Source organism: Sinocyclocheilus grahami, unplaced genomic scaffold, assembly GCF_001515645.1.
Source record: "Sinocyclocheilus grahami isolate Dianchi unplaced genomic scaffold, SAMN03320097.WGS_v1.1 scaffold24.1, whole genome shotgun sequence".
NCBI classification, from domain to species: Eukaryota; Metazoa; Chordata; class Actinopteri; order Cypriniformes; family Cyprinidae; genus Sinocyclocheilus; species Sinocyclocheilus grahami.
The window spans coordinates 3,511,021-3,524,527 of NW_015505203.1; the positions used below are offsets into that span (position 1 = coordinate 3,511,021).

Below are 13,507 nucleotides of genomic sequence, written 5' to 3' on the forward strand. Positions count from 1 at the left end.
ATCTGGTTAAATGTTTTCCCCTTTCTCAAATCAAGCCGATCTCAGATGCCATACAGACAGGCCCCTCCCGCAATTGTTTGATTGACAGTAGCGTTTCAGCACAGACTGGACTGGTGTCTTACCTTAGACCCACCCTGAGTGAGCTGTCATCAATCCGCCATTGTTTCACCCCCGGAGCAGATGTAAACAAGAATGACTCCTAAGCGATTGAGATGTTCTGTTGTTAGATGTAATAATGAACATAGCAGTCGTCATTTACTCCCGACAGCTGAGCCGCTGAACTTGCAGTGGATTACATTGTTTCTGAAGGGAATGCTCCCCCGATCTACATAAATGCGTCTATGTTCGCGCAAATGATTCATGATCCAGCCTCATCTACAGAAGAAGTGAGTATAATGTTTTGTAATGAATCTTTGCAAATCGCCTTTCCTAATAATGTGCTAATTAGCAAGTTTCACGATGAATGCAGCTAAAGTAAACAGTCTCTCTGAGAGCAGCTCAGAAGAGAGGGACGGGGTCAGCAGAGCTTATTAACATTTAAAGGAAAATGCTACAAAAACGGCTTGATCTGAAAAGAGCTGTTTTTGACAGGGTAAAAAAGGTGTTTTTTACACTACCATTGAGAAATTTCAACCAAACTATTTTACAGACTTTTCCTTAAGACCCCAAATAATCATATCAACTTGTGGAAAATGGGCATCCTATGACCCCTTTAAAAAACATAAAAAATATTACTGTTCGAAAACTTTTGACTGGTAGTGTATGTATGTATGTATCACACTCGTATCACATATAGTTGTTTTGGATAAGAATAAAACGTCAGGTCCGACAATATCGTGTCTTTTTTCATTTAAATCTATATTTATTCGCATTGGCCCATGGAAACCTCTATGAACACACTTAACTTGGCAAAAAAGCGCGGGGGACGAATTTACATTTTATTAAAAAGTGTTTACGTATTCTACACTCATGGCATGCACACACATTAGGTTAGATGCCTGCCTCCGTTGCGAGTCCCTATCAAGCACGTTACCGATTCAACTACTCTCCTCTCCTCCTCCTGCCTGGCTCTTTGGCCCGCATCACTCACCGCAGAGCAAGCCTGTTCTTGATAAATCTGCTGTGAAAACGTCTATAGCGCATTGTGATTGGATGGTTTACGCTATCAGTACAGGAGACAATCCAATGGGCCACTGGCTGCTCGCTGTCCCTGCGTGATGGTCCTTGGCAAAAAAAAACATTCTGTCGGCACCTTTAGTGCGTCGGCCCACCGGGAAAATGCCCGGTATGTCCGATTACCAATCCAGTCCTGACTTTAGGCATACACGACTTTCTGGCGAAAGTGAATCTAGCAGCCTGTGTGAAATGCGCTAGGCTGTACTATTCTGCATCAGTACAAATACATGCACGCGTTGCGCGTGTTTTGCTTGCTTGACTGTTTCTGCATTATATGAGTGGCTTTGGAATATAAATCGCATATTCCAAAAAATTTGCGACTTCTATTTCTGAAAATATCACAGTTAGGATATTTATAATGAGTGGTTCCCTGCATTATTACAGCAAAGCGCGTGATTACAGTACTAAGCTGTACAATGTAACAATGTAGCAGCTCTAATGCTATTAAATTAAAGATGATGTACTATAGAGCAAAAAAATGAAGGTTAGAGCTAAGCGCTAAATATCAATATCTCAAATATATATACACTCACCGGCCACTTTATTAGGTACACCTGTTCAATTGCTTGGTAACACAAATGGCTAATCAGCCAATCACATGGCAGCAACTCAATGCATTTAGGCATCTAGATGTGGTGAAGACGACTTGCTGAAGTTCAAACCGAGCATCAGAATGGGGAAGAAAGGGGATTTAAGTGACTTTGAACGTGGAATGTTTGTTGGTGCCAGACAGGCTGGTCTGAGTATTTCAAAAACTGCTGATCTGCTGGGATTTTCACGCACAACCATCTCTAGGGTTTACAGAGAATGGTCCGAAAAAGAGAAAATATCCAGTGAGCGACAGTTGTGTGGATGAAAATGCCTTGTTAAAGTCAGAGGAGAATGGGCAGACTGGTTAGAGATGATAGAAAGGCAACAGTAACTCAAATAACCACTCGTTACAACCAAGGTATGCAGAATACCATCTCTGAACGCACAACACGTCGAACCCTGAAGCAGATGGGCTACAGCAACAGAAGACCACACCTGGTGCCACTCCTGTCATCTAAGAACAGGAAACGGAGGCTACAATTCGCACAGGCTCACCAAAATTGGACAATAGAAGATTGGAAAAACGTTGCCTGGTCTGATTAGTCTCGATTTCTGCTGTGACATTCAGATGGTAGGGTCAGAATTTGGCGTAAAGAACATGAAAGCATGGATCCATCCTGCCTTGTCTCAACGGTTCAGGCTGGTGGTGGGGGATATTTTCTTGGCACTCTTTGGGCCCCTTAATAACAATTGAGCATCATTTAAATGCCACAGCCTACCTGAGTATTGTTGCTGACCATGTCCATTCCTTTATGACTACAGTGTACCCATCTTCTGATGGCTACTTCCAGCAGGATAATGCATCATGTCATATAAATATATATATATACTGAATATATATTTATACAACAGTTAATTCTGGTTCTCAAATCTGATTGGTTGAGAACCGTGCAATATTTTACTGGTATCGCTACAGGAACGCCCTTTCACAATTTTGTATCACTCAGCTTGTTCTAGCTGGGTCTATGTTTTTTTTTATTATTATTCACTGAGCTAATCGTAGAGTACATTAGTTCAGTTGTTCCCAACCCTGGTCCTGGTGGCACCCCAACACTGCACATTTTGCATGTCTCCTTTCTCTGACACACCAGTTTCAGGTCTTGGAGTCTCTACTAATAAGCTGATGACCTGAATCGGGTGTGTTTGATTGAGACAAACAAAATGTGCAGTGTTGGGGTGCCTCCAGGACCAGGGTTGGGAACCACTGCGTTAGTTAATATAAGAAGAAACGTATAGATTCGCACTCTCTCGCTCTCTCTCTCTCTCTCTCTCTCTCTCTCTCTCTCTCTCTCTCTCTCTCTCTCTCTCTTTTTTGTACGCACCTCCTCTGGCCTAATCACAGCCATGCTAATATTGAGCCGGTATCGCTCTCGTACTTGAGTATATATATAGTTATTTTCTTTCTTTTTTTTTTCTTTTTTTACTTCAAACAGATGAACAGATAATTTCAAGCTAAACAGCCTTTTTAGTGAATGCTGAAATTCAAAATGATTAATTAAACACTTAATTCAAAACAATTTTGTAAAATCAGTAAAACTACAGTTAAAATTTGTTCGCTAAACATTTAACACTTATTTGATAAATATTTAATAATTTTAATTAATATGCAACCATAAAACAATTAAAAAATATGCTTTTAGATGCATCAAGCCAACTTTGTTGTTTTTCCCTATCACTTTTTCCTCCATGAATATCGTATACAGTGGCTTAAAATAAACAAAATGTATTAATGTAATTTATTTGTCACTTTCTCTCTGCAACTGTAAAAGCAATCAGAAAAACCATTTAGGCTTAATGTAATGAACTTATGAGTGGTGCGAGGCTCTCTGTTATTTACTCATGCATTTATGTGCTACTTGGATAACAATGTTGTTAGGCAAGGTGCCACAGAGATTAAAATAATACTTGCACTAGCATTCTGTTTGCTTATGCAGATGCTTGTCTCAAAATATGGTGCAATATTCTAAGCATATAAATTAGGATGATATACTGTTATTACATATTGAATATGATATTTGTCTTTCAGGCATTCTTCGTGGGAAAAGGGAACAAACTTGGAGAGCCCATCCCAGTGGAGAAGGCTCACGAGCACATCTTTGGCATGGTGCTTATGAACGACTGGAGTGGTGAGAGCTAACTTTTGCAATGCATGTTTTTCAAAATCAACTTGTAAGATGTTATATAAGCTTATATAAGCTATTTGTTGCAAAACAAGTGTGAAAAATGTGACCCTGGACCACAAAACCAGTCAAAAGTGTCATTTTTTTTTTTATTGAGAGTTATACATCATATGAAAGCTGAATAAATAAGATTTTCATTGATGTATGGTTAGGATAGGACAATATTTGGCCGAGATACAACTATTTGAAAATCTGGAATCTGAGGGTGCAAAAAAAATCTAAATATTGAGAAAATCACCTTTAAAGTTGTCCAAATGAAGTCCTTAGCAATGCATATTACTAATCAAAAATTAAGTTTTGATATATTTACGGTAGGAAATTTACAAAATATCTTCATAGAACATGATCTTTACTTAATATCCTAATGATTTTTGGCATAAAAGAAAAATCTATCATTTTGACCCATACAATTTATTTTTGGCTATTGCTGCAAATATACCCCAGCGACTTAAGACTGGTTTTGTGCTCCAGGGTCACAACTAGCAAATGAGATTTGAGAGGGGAAGAAAATGGGTTTGAGTTCCATACAATAGAATTATCATGTATCTATACTGGTACGAAGGACTTTTGTAAAGAAGTTCATATGTCATTAAACCATATTAAGTACTTTACATTTCAAGTACACGGCATTTAACACCACCCATCTTGCTTTAAATTTTTTTTTAATAAATACAGTGGGGCAAAAAAGTATTTAGTCAGCCACCAATTGTGCAAGTTCTCCCACTTAAAAAGATGAGAGAGGCCTGTAATTTTCATCATAGGTATACCTCAACTATGAGAGACAAAATGAGAAAAAAAATCCAGAAAATCACATTGTAGGATTTTTAAAGAATTTATTTGCAAATTATGGTGGAAAATAAGTATTTGGTCAATAACAAAATTTCATCTCAATACTTTGTTATGCAACCGCTGTTAATTATTTTTATTATTCGTCTGTCTCTTCTTAAACCTACAATGTCTCCTACTTGAGCACACTAAACACATTGCATTTTTATGAGCCGTTGAGTGGACTCGGGAAATGAGAAACACTTTTAGGGCAAGGAGGCAGAGGGTGACGCTTGGTGAAGTATGCATGCCAAGCTACGTCCGTTTACACAGCATCTGCTTAGCTGTTCAGTTGCCTTTGACAAAAAGCTGTGTTTTTGTAGCAGAGCGAGTAAAACACAAGTATTTTGACTTGTAATGGTTTGTGCCAATCAAAAAATGTAGTCTGTGCAGTGAAATATTGGCTGACATCAGTAAGAAACATAAAAATTCAAGAGATGTTTGGAAACCAATATTGTTTCATCAGAATTGTTGCAAATGAGTTAATTTACTTGTGTACTTTTGTATGTTGTTGTTGTTGTTTTTTTTACATAATGCATGGGCGTTATTTTGAACATGCAGTACTGTATTGCTCTGCTTCACTGCATAATTTTGAAAATGCAAAGAAAATTTACATATGTATGTGACCCTGGAGCACAAAACCAGTCTTAAGTGGCTGGGGTATATTTGTAGCAATAGCCAAAAATACATTGTATGGGTCAAAATTATAGATTTTTCTTTTATGCCAAAAATCATTAGGACATTAAGATCATGCTCCATGAAGATATTTTCTAAATTTCCTACTGTAAATATATTAAAATGTAATTTTTTATTAGTAATATGCATTGCTAACAACTTAATTTGGACAGATTTAAAGGTGGTTTTCTCAATATTTAGATTTTTTTGCACCCTCAGATTCCAGATTTTCAAATAGTTGTATCTCGACCAAATGTTGTCCTATCCTAACAAACCATACATCAATGGAAAGCTTATCTATTCAACTTTCAGATGATATATAAATCTCAATTTCGAAAAAGTTGACCCTTATGACTGGTTTTGTGGTCCAGGGTCACATATTAAAAACTTAATTCAATGCCAAAATGCATTGAGTTCTAATTAAAAATTGTATTTGTCATTTAAAATCACTATTTGAAATGTAAAAATGCCCAATATCTTTTTATTTACTTTTGTAGTTTTATGTATTTTATATTTGCCATTATTTTGCATTTGCATTACTTTCTTTTGCAAAACTTAGTAAACTACATTGCATTATATGTGTGACAGATAAATTGATAGAAATATTATATAATATATGAAACATTTTTCATCACTTGTTCAATACTAAAATGCATCCCTAAGTATCACAAAATGCATCACTAAGCAATTTAAATATGCACTATTTTGCCCAATAATTTTGTGTATTTATTTGCTTTTTATATTTCTATGTATTTTATATTTGCCATTATTTTGGACTTGCATTTGTGTTTTTATTTCAATGACAAACTGTCTCATGAATGCTTATGGCTTTTGTTAATGCCACTTCCTTGCAGATTTTACTTTAAATTCTGTGTTTTCTTCCTTGCTTTTCTTTAGAAGACCTCTCTTTCTCCTCCAGAGTTCCTTCCTCACCAGAAGCGAGTCCCAGTTCTCATTGTCAAGTTTTCAATTCAATTCAAGTTTATCTGTATAGCGCTTTTCACAATACAAATCGTTGCAAAGCAACTTTACAGCAAATTAAGTTTCTACAATATTTAGTGGTAGCTTATCAGTGGTGACTGTCAGTTAATGTACATATGGCAGAAATGTACGGAAAAAAAAAAAATCAATTAAAGACGTAATCAAACAGACGATGAACACTATTAACAGCAATTATTATATGATGCAATCAAACTTATAGCAAAATTTGGTAGTTCTGTATGTTGTTTCAGGGTTGGCATCATCTGAGGTCCTCTGAGGGGTTGGCATCATCTCTTCTCAGGTGTTCTGGATCCAGACTGAAGCTTGTGTAAATCCTAGTTACCACGGGATGTTAATCCCGTGGCAAAAGACAGAGAAACAAATACAAACATAATTAGCGTAGCTGCTGTTCCAACCAAGCAAAAATTATTTGTTTAACCCAAACTAACGAATAATAATGTGCATTTGATTAGATATAACTGCAGTAAAAGATTATGACTGCAGTAAAAGATTATGAGATGCATTATTTGAATGCTTTGCCAAAGAGATGTGTCTTTAATCTAGATTTAAACAGAGAGAGTGTGTCTGAACCCCGAATGTTATCAGGAAGGCTATTCCAGAGTTTGGGAGCCAAATGTGAAAAAGCTCTACCTCCTTTAGTGGACTTTGCTATCCTAGGTACTACCAAAAGTCCAGAGTTTTGCGACCTTAGGGAGCGTGATGGATTGTAGCGTGGTAGAAGACTAGTTAGGTATGCAGGAGCTAACCCATTAAGGGCCTTATAGGCAAGTAATAATATTTTGTAACTGATACGGAACTTAATAGGTAGCCAGTGCAGAGACTGTAAAATTGGGGTAATATGATCATATTTTCTTGACCTGGTAAGGACTCTAGCCGCTGCATTTTGGACTACCTGTAGCTTGTTTATTGAAGATGCAGGACAACCACCTAGCAGTGCATTACAATAGTCCAGTCTAGAGGTCATGAATGCATGAACTAGCTTTTCTGCATCAGAAACGGGTAACATGTTTCGTAACTTGGCAATGTTTCTAAGATGGAAGAATGCTGTTTTTGTAACATGGGAAATATGATTTTCAAAAGACAAGTTGCTATCTAATATAACTTTTATTAATTTTATTATAAATTTTTGACTGTAGAACAGGAAGTAACAGTACATCCGTCTAGTTGCAAATTGTAATCCAAGAGATTCTGTGTACTGTCTTTTGGTCCAATAAGTAATATCTCTGTCTTATCCGAATTTAATAGGAGAAAATTATTGGTCATCCAATCTTTTAAATTTTTAACACACTCTGTTTGTTTAGATAATTTAGAAGTTTCATCTGGTCTTGTTGAGATATATAGTTGAGTATCATCAGCATAACAGTGGAAACTAATCCCGTATTTTCTAATAATATTACCAAGGGTCAACATGTATATTTTGATTAGCATGCTCAGGTGTGTTTGATTAGGGTTAGAGCTAAACTCTGCAGGAAAGTGGATCTCGTGGGCCAGATTTGAGGATCCCTGATCTATAGTGTCGAACGCAGCATTAAGATCAAGCAAAACTAGCAATAAGATGCAGCCTTGGTCTGATGCAAGAAGCAAGTCATTTGCAATTTTAACAAGTGCAGTGTCTGTGCTATGATGGGGCCTGCAACTTCTGAAATTCTTCATAGAGATAATTTTTTTTGCAGTAAGGAGCACAATTGAGCAGACAACTTTTTCAAAAATTTTAGACATAAAAGGAAGATTTGAATTATTGCATTTCTGATGTTATCTATTTTATCAGTGAAGAAATTCAAAAAGTCATTACTATTAAACTGTGAGGGAATATTTAGATCGGCTGGCGTCTGGTTATTTGTTAATCTAGCCACTGTGCTAAATAAAAACACATTTGAAACACATTCCTCAGAAATGCTACATGTCTTTTAGCGAGAGTTTGTCAGAATTATGCAGAGGGTAGATATCTGTATGTTATATGAGTACAGCTCCAGAATATCTTGTGCTGTTTGGAGCAGATACTAGAAACTGTCTGCGTTCATGCAGAGAGATGACGTCTTGAGGATGTGTATTGGCGTCTCTTTGCCATCTGTTCTGCGTAATGCTGCGAGAAATACTCAGATGCATCAGTCTGGATGGGATTTCTAGATATACGAATGGATTTAAAACACAATGAATAAATAAAGACATGAGACGACTAAATAATATCAATGCTGTGAGGCTGCAGACTTTATGAAAGCTTGCTGTTTCAAATTCAATAATCTCACCTTAATGTGACCCTATTTATTTGTCTGGACAAAAGCTTTATAGGTCTTATTTTGCCAGCGCATTTTGGTTTGGAAAATTGAATTATATTGCACTGTAATGTTTTATGGTGAAGTGTGGGAATTTACACTGCAGCAAATTATTCCTTAAATGAATCAAATCTTGCACTGTTGCAAAACCAAGTGAACTACATAGTCAGTATTGTAAGGGGTCATATGCACATTTCCACTGCACAGGCTGATCCTAGATGTTCAAAGATACCTTCTTTGGTCAAAATCTAAGGTAGCAGTGCATGTGTGACATGACATAAAGTGAGAGAACTGTTATATAATATAGTAAAAATACAATTAATTTATTACCAAAATGCATTGTTTTTTTTTTTAAATGTATTATTTGGCCAAAATCTGTGTGTGTTCTTTGTTAATGCTTATTGAAGTATTCGAATATTGTTTTGTTAACATTAAGTTCTATCTATGTAGACATCAAGGCCGCTCACTAGGATTTGGAACACAGCCTGTTTGTGCCCGAGTAGTGATGTGTGCAATGAATAACTGCACATTTAATTTGAAAAATTTGAAAAAACTGAATTTAGTTAAAGAAGATGAAATAGCACAGGTAGTGATCCATCCTGTCCCAGATTCAGGCAAGCGGCAGAAGAGATAAAGTTTAAAGAGAGTTTAAATGCATCTAGTTGTTCAGGACTCTTGCATTTAAGCTGTTTTCAGCAGGGCAAATGTTTTAAAGAAAAAAGCCCCTGCAAAACGCACTGCCACAATGCAAATGCATGACTTATACATTGTCTTTTTTTCTCTTTTATGTTACAGCTCGGGATATCCAGGCTTGGGAGTATGTTCCATTAGGTCCGTTCCTGGGCAAGAATTTTGGGACCACTATCTCGCCCTGGGTCGTTCCAATGGAAGCACTGATGCCCTTTGTTGAGCCCAATCCGCTCCAGGTAAATTGGGTCGATTGTAAGTGGAAGAGTGTGAATATTTTGGGAATGGGATGACACTATAAATTCACACAGTCATTTGTTACTGCATTCCTATAAATGTGTTCAAAATAACTGCGTGAACAGTACATTTCATTAGCTTTTTTTCTGTGTGTCAGTATCAGTTTATATTGGATGTTTTCGAGTTTCCTGTTTATTTTAAGATCATACTCTAGCACTACATTACTGTATGTGATGCCTTTCAACCTCTACATGCTGTTTGAGAAGACTTCATTTCTCAGGTTTTGGCATTTTGAACTTTATATATTTGGTGGGACTTTCACTTATTTTAGGATCATACTCTAGCATTTCACAGGGACAGATTATGGTAGATTATTGAATGCTTTGAGAGCACCTTCTCTTTAAATGCACAAGACAAATATTTTTTTCCATATATAATGTTATTGGCCATAACATGAATATTAATTCTCAGCTCATTGGGACTAATATGACATACACTACAGTTTGGGGTTAGTGTTTTTTTTTTTTAATAATAATACTTTTATTTTCTAAAGATGCATTAAATTGATCAGAAATTAGAATAAAGACTTTTGTTACAAAAAATATATATATTTCATATAAATGCTGTTCTTTTGAACATTCTATTGAGAGAATCCTGAAAAAAAAAATGAAGCAGCACAACTGCTTTCAATATTGATAATAATAATAAATGTTTCTTAAGCAGCAAATCAGCATTTTAGAATGGTTTCTGAAGGATCATGTGACACTGAAGACTGGCTGTTATTACTGAAAACAGTTATTTGACATTTTAATAATATTTAACAATTTTCCAGTTTTACTGTGGTGTTGATCAAATAAATGCAGCCTAAACATTTCATAAACATTAGAAAAAAATCTTACCAACCCCAAACCTTTGAATGGAAGTATATAGTATCAGTATAGTATCTCTCCCCCCCTATTATATAATATCCATTTCTAATGCCGCCAATAATTAGAGATGCACAGAAATTCCGGCTGCTGAAAATGAGTTCACCGCTCAGGATTCACTTGTGTGTGTGTGTGTGTGTGTGTGTGCGTGTGTGTGTGTGTGTGTGTGTATTATCCATAGACTGTATGGTATTATCCCGCTCTATGCGTGTGTGTGCTCCGCTCAGTCGCTCGCGGCCCATGTGACTGCTCCATTCATATACCGTTCATGCTCATCGGAACAGCAAATACAATTTTCATTGACTAAAACTAGACTAAATGTCATTAGTTTTCGTCGACTAAAACGACTAAATGTCATATTTACACATATATAGGCAGCATCCGTACTGAAATGAAACATTGTAAGTGAATGATTTGGATCTCTCTACACAGGCAGCAGCTCCATGTATCACACAAATAGCCTTTCTTCATGCTAAATGGATGGGTGCCTTTAGAAGGCAACATAATCATGCCTACCTTTGGTAGAAGCTCTTTGGTGCCTTTAAAACGCTGCCTCCATAGGCTTTGTACAAAGTATCCGATTAGCACCCCAGGAGTGGCCATTGCAGACTCATTATCTTTAAAAATGATGGTCAGAGTGTGAATTTATTCAGCTTCACATTCCCGTTACAGCTCTGTGGAACGGACTCTTCATCATCACAGACGGCAGAGTGCAGACTTTGCATATAAGCGGGAAATGAGACGTGCTAAAGGCTGTTCTTTGAGTTACTGCTTTCCTTTTTCTCTACAGCAGTCAGCCACTGTGAGCAAATGAGGCAAAAACACATCTTTATTCTCTTTTACGCATTCATTTGTTGGATCAGTGATTCTCAATTGGTGGTTTGCTGCCCAAAAATGGGCCGCAGGACTGTTCTGATGCTTCAATGCTAATGTAGTTTTCTTTTATTCAGGAGCAAATATATATTGATTGTAATACATATTGTGCAATTGACAAATAAAATGGAATCTGACGTTTTAAAAATATTTGTAAATGTTTAAATCAGTGTTATTTTAAAGTAATTGAGATAGTATTATAGTTTTTATTAATAATTTAATCAGTTTTTGTATTTTCCATTTTTGTTTTAATTTTAGTCAAAGTTTTAGTAATTTTGTTTTGTGTTTTTGTTTAGTATTTTTGTTTTTGTAATTTTTTTATTTGTTTTATTTCAGTTTTAATTATTTTAGTACATTAATTGAAACTAAACTAAACTACAAATTAGAAATATTGCCTTGGCAGCAAGCTAAAATAAATATTTATTTTTAATATTTATATATATATATATATATATATATATATATATACAGTGGGTACGGAAAGTATACAGACCCCCTTACATTTTTCACTCTTTGTTATATTGCATAAAATGTCCATATAAAATCTGAAGTTTACATGAAGAATTCTGTATTTAAGGCTGTGTGGATAAAAAATTATATTAGTCAATATATATAACATGTATAATAATCAGTAATATACAGGTGCATCTAAAAAAAATAGAATATCATAAGAAAGTTATTTTTTTGTAACTTATTTCAAAAAGTGAAACTTTCATATATTCTAGATTCATTACATGTAAAGTAAAACATTTCAAAAGTTGTTTTGTTTTGTTTTGTTTTTATTTGGATGATTAGAGCTTACAGTTCATGAATGTCAAAAATCCATTATCTCGAAATATTAGAATATTTACATTTGAGTTTCATTAAATAACCATCCCTACAGTATAAATTCCGGGCATCTCTTGGGTCTGGCGTCTGGAGGAAGACTGGAGAGGCACAGAATCCAAGCTGCTTGAAGTCCAGTGTGAAGTTTCTGAAGTCAGTGATGATTTGGGGTGCCGTGACGTCTGCTGGTGTTGGTCCAAAGTCAATGCAGCCGTCTACCAGGAGATTTTGTAAATTGATTCAGTAAATAAAATGTAATTACAATTATATTTCATCTTTAATTTTTTTTTTAAATATTAGAAAATTTGTTGTTTTTACTTTTTTTAGTCTATATAGTATTTACTTCTTTTTTTTTTTTTTTTTTTTAAGAAAATGAGAGAAACATAAATAAATAAACAAAACGTTGTCTTGGCAACTTGCTGAAATAAGTATATTTTATATTATTTCAAGTAGTTTTTTTAAAAAGTTTTAGTTAACTATAATAACCCTGATACAGAGCAGCAACAAATATATATATATTAACAAAATATTTTAAGAGCCATCAAAATAAATATTGTGCATAGGTAAAACTGGTGTTATTTTTATTTACTTGCTTATTTTTTGTCGGATGCACATCTACATTTGAATGGCTTTTTGACCTGCATGGATAACTATGTAGCTCCAGCATCTCATACCAGAAGCTATCTGGACTATGTGAACCTGACAAACGGTGACCTCTTGATGCAAATATTCAGAGTTCAGATGTGCCTTTTTTTGCACACGAGAAGACTTGATTTTCAGGCTTTGGCTGAGATGTGCACTTAATGTCTGGTGAGGTGTTCCTAATGTTATTTTATTGTCATTTCAGGATCCTGTGCCTCTTCCATACTTATGTCACGATGAGCCCTACACGTTCAACATCAACCTGTTTGTCGCTGTGAAAGGTGTGTGTCAGTATCTGTAACATCTGTCTGTCATTATGCATACCGCTGCATATTAAAGCACTCAGTCTTGTTTTCTTCTTGTTTGTTTCTCATCTGTCCAGGTGAGGGGATGCGAGAGGCCGCCACTATTTGCAAGTCCAATTTTAAGGTAAGAGAGAGATTTGCGTTTGTTTTGCATTGGCACACTGCTGTTTCAGAAATAACTGTACTGACAACTTACTGTACCCATTTGATTATACATCTGGAAAAACTCCAGCATGAACCAGATATGAAGCAGAAGAGATAAAAAAAAAAAAAAAAAAAAAAAAAAATTT

General features: G+C 35.5%; 1 pseudogene; it reads left to right on the plus strand.

Moving 5' to 3' along the window:
- LOC107563267 (fumarylacetoacetase-like) overlaps window positions 1-13,507 on the plus strand; it is a 37,586-nt pseudogene that overhangs the window by 19,934 nt on the left and 4,145 nt on the right.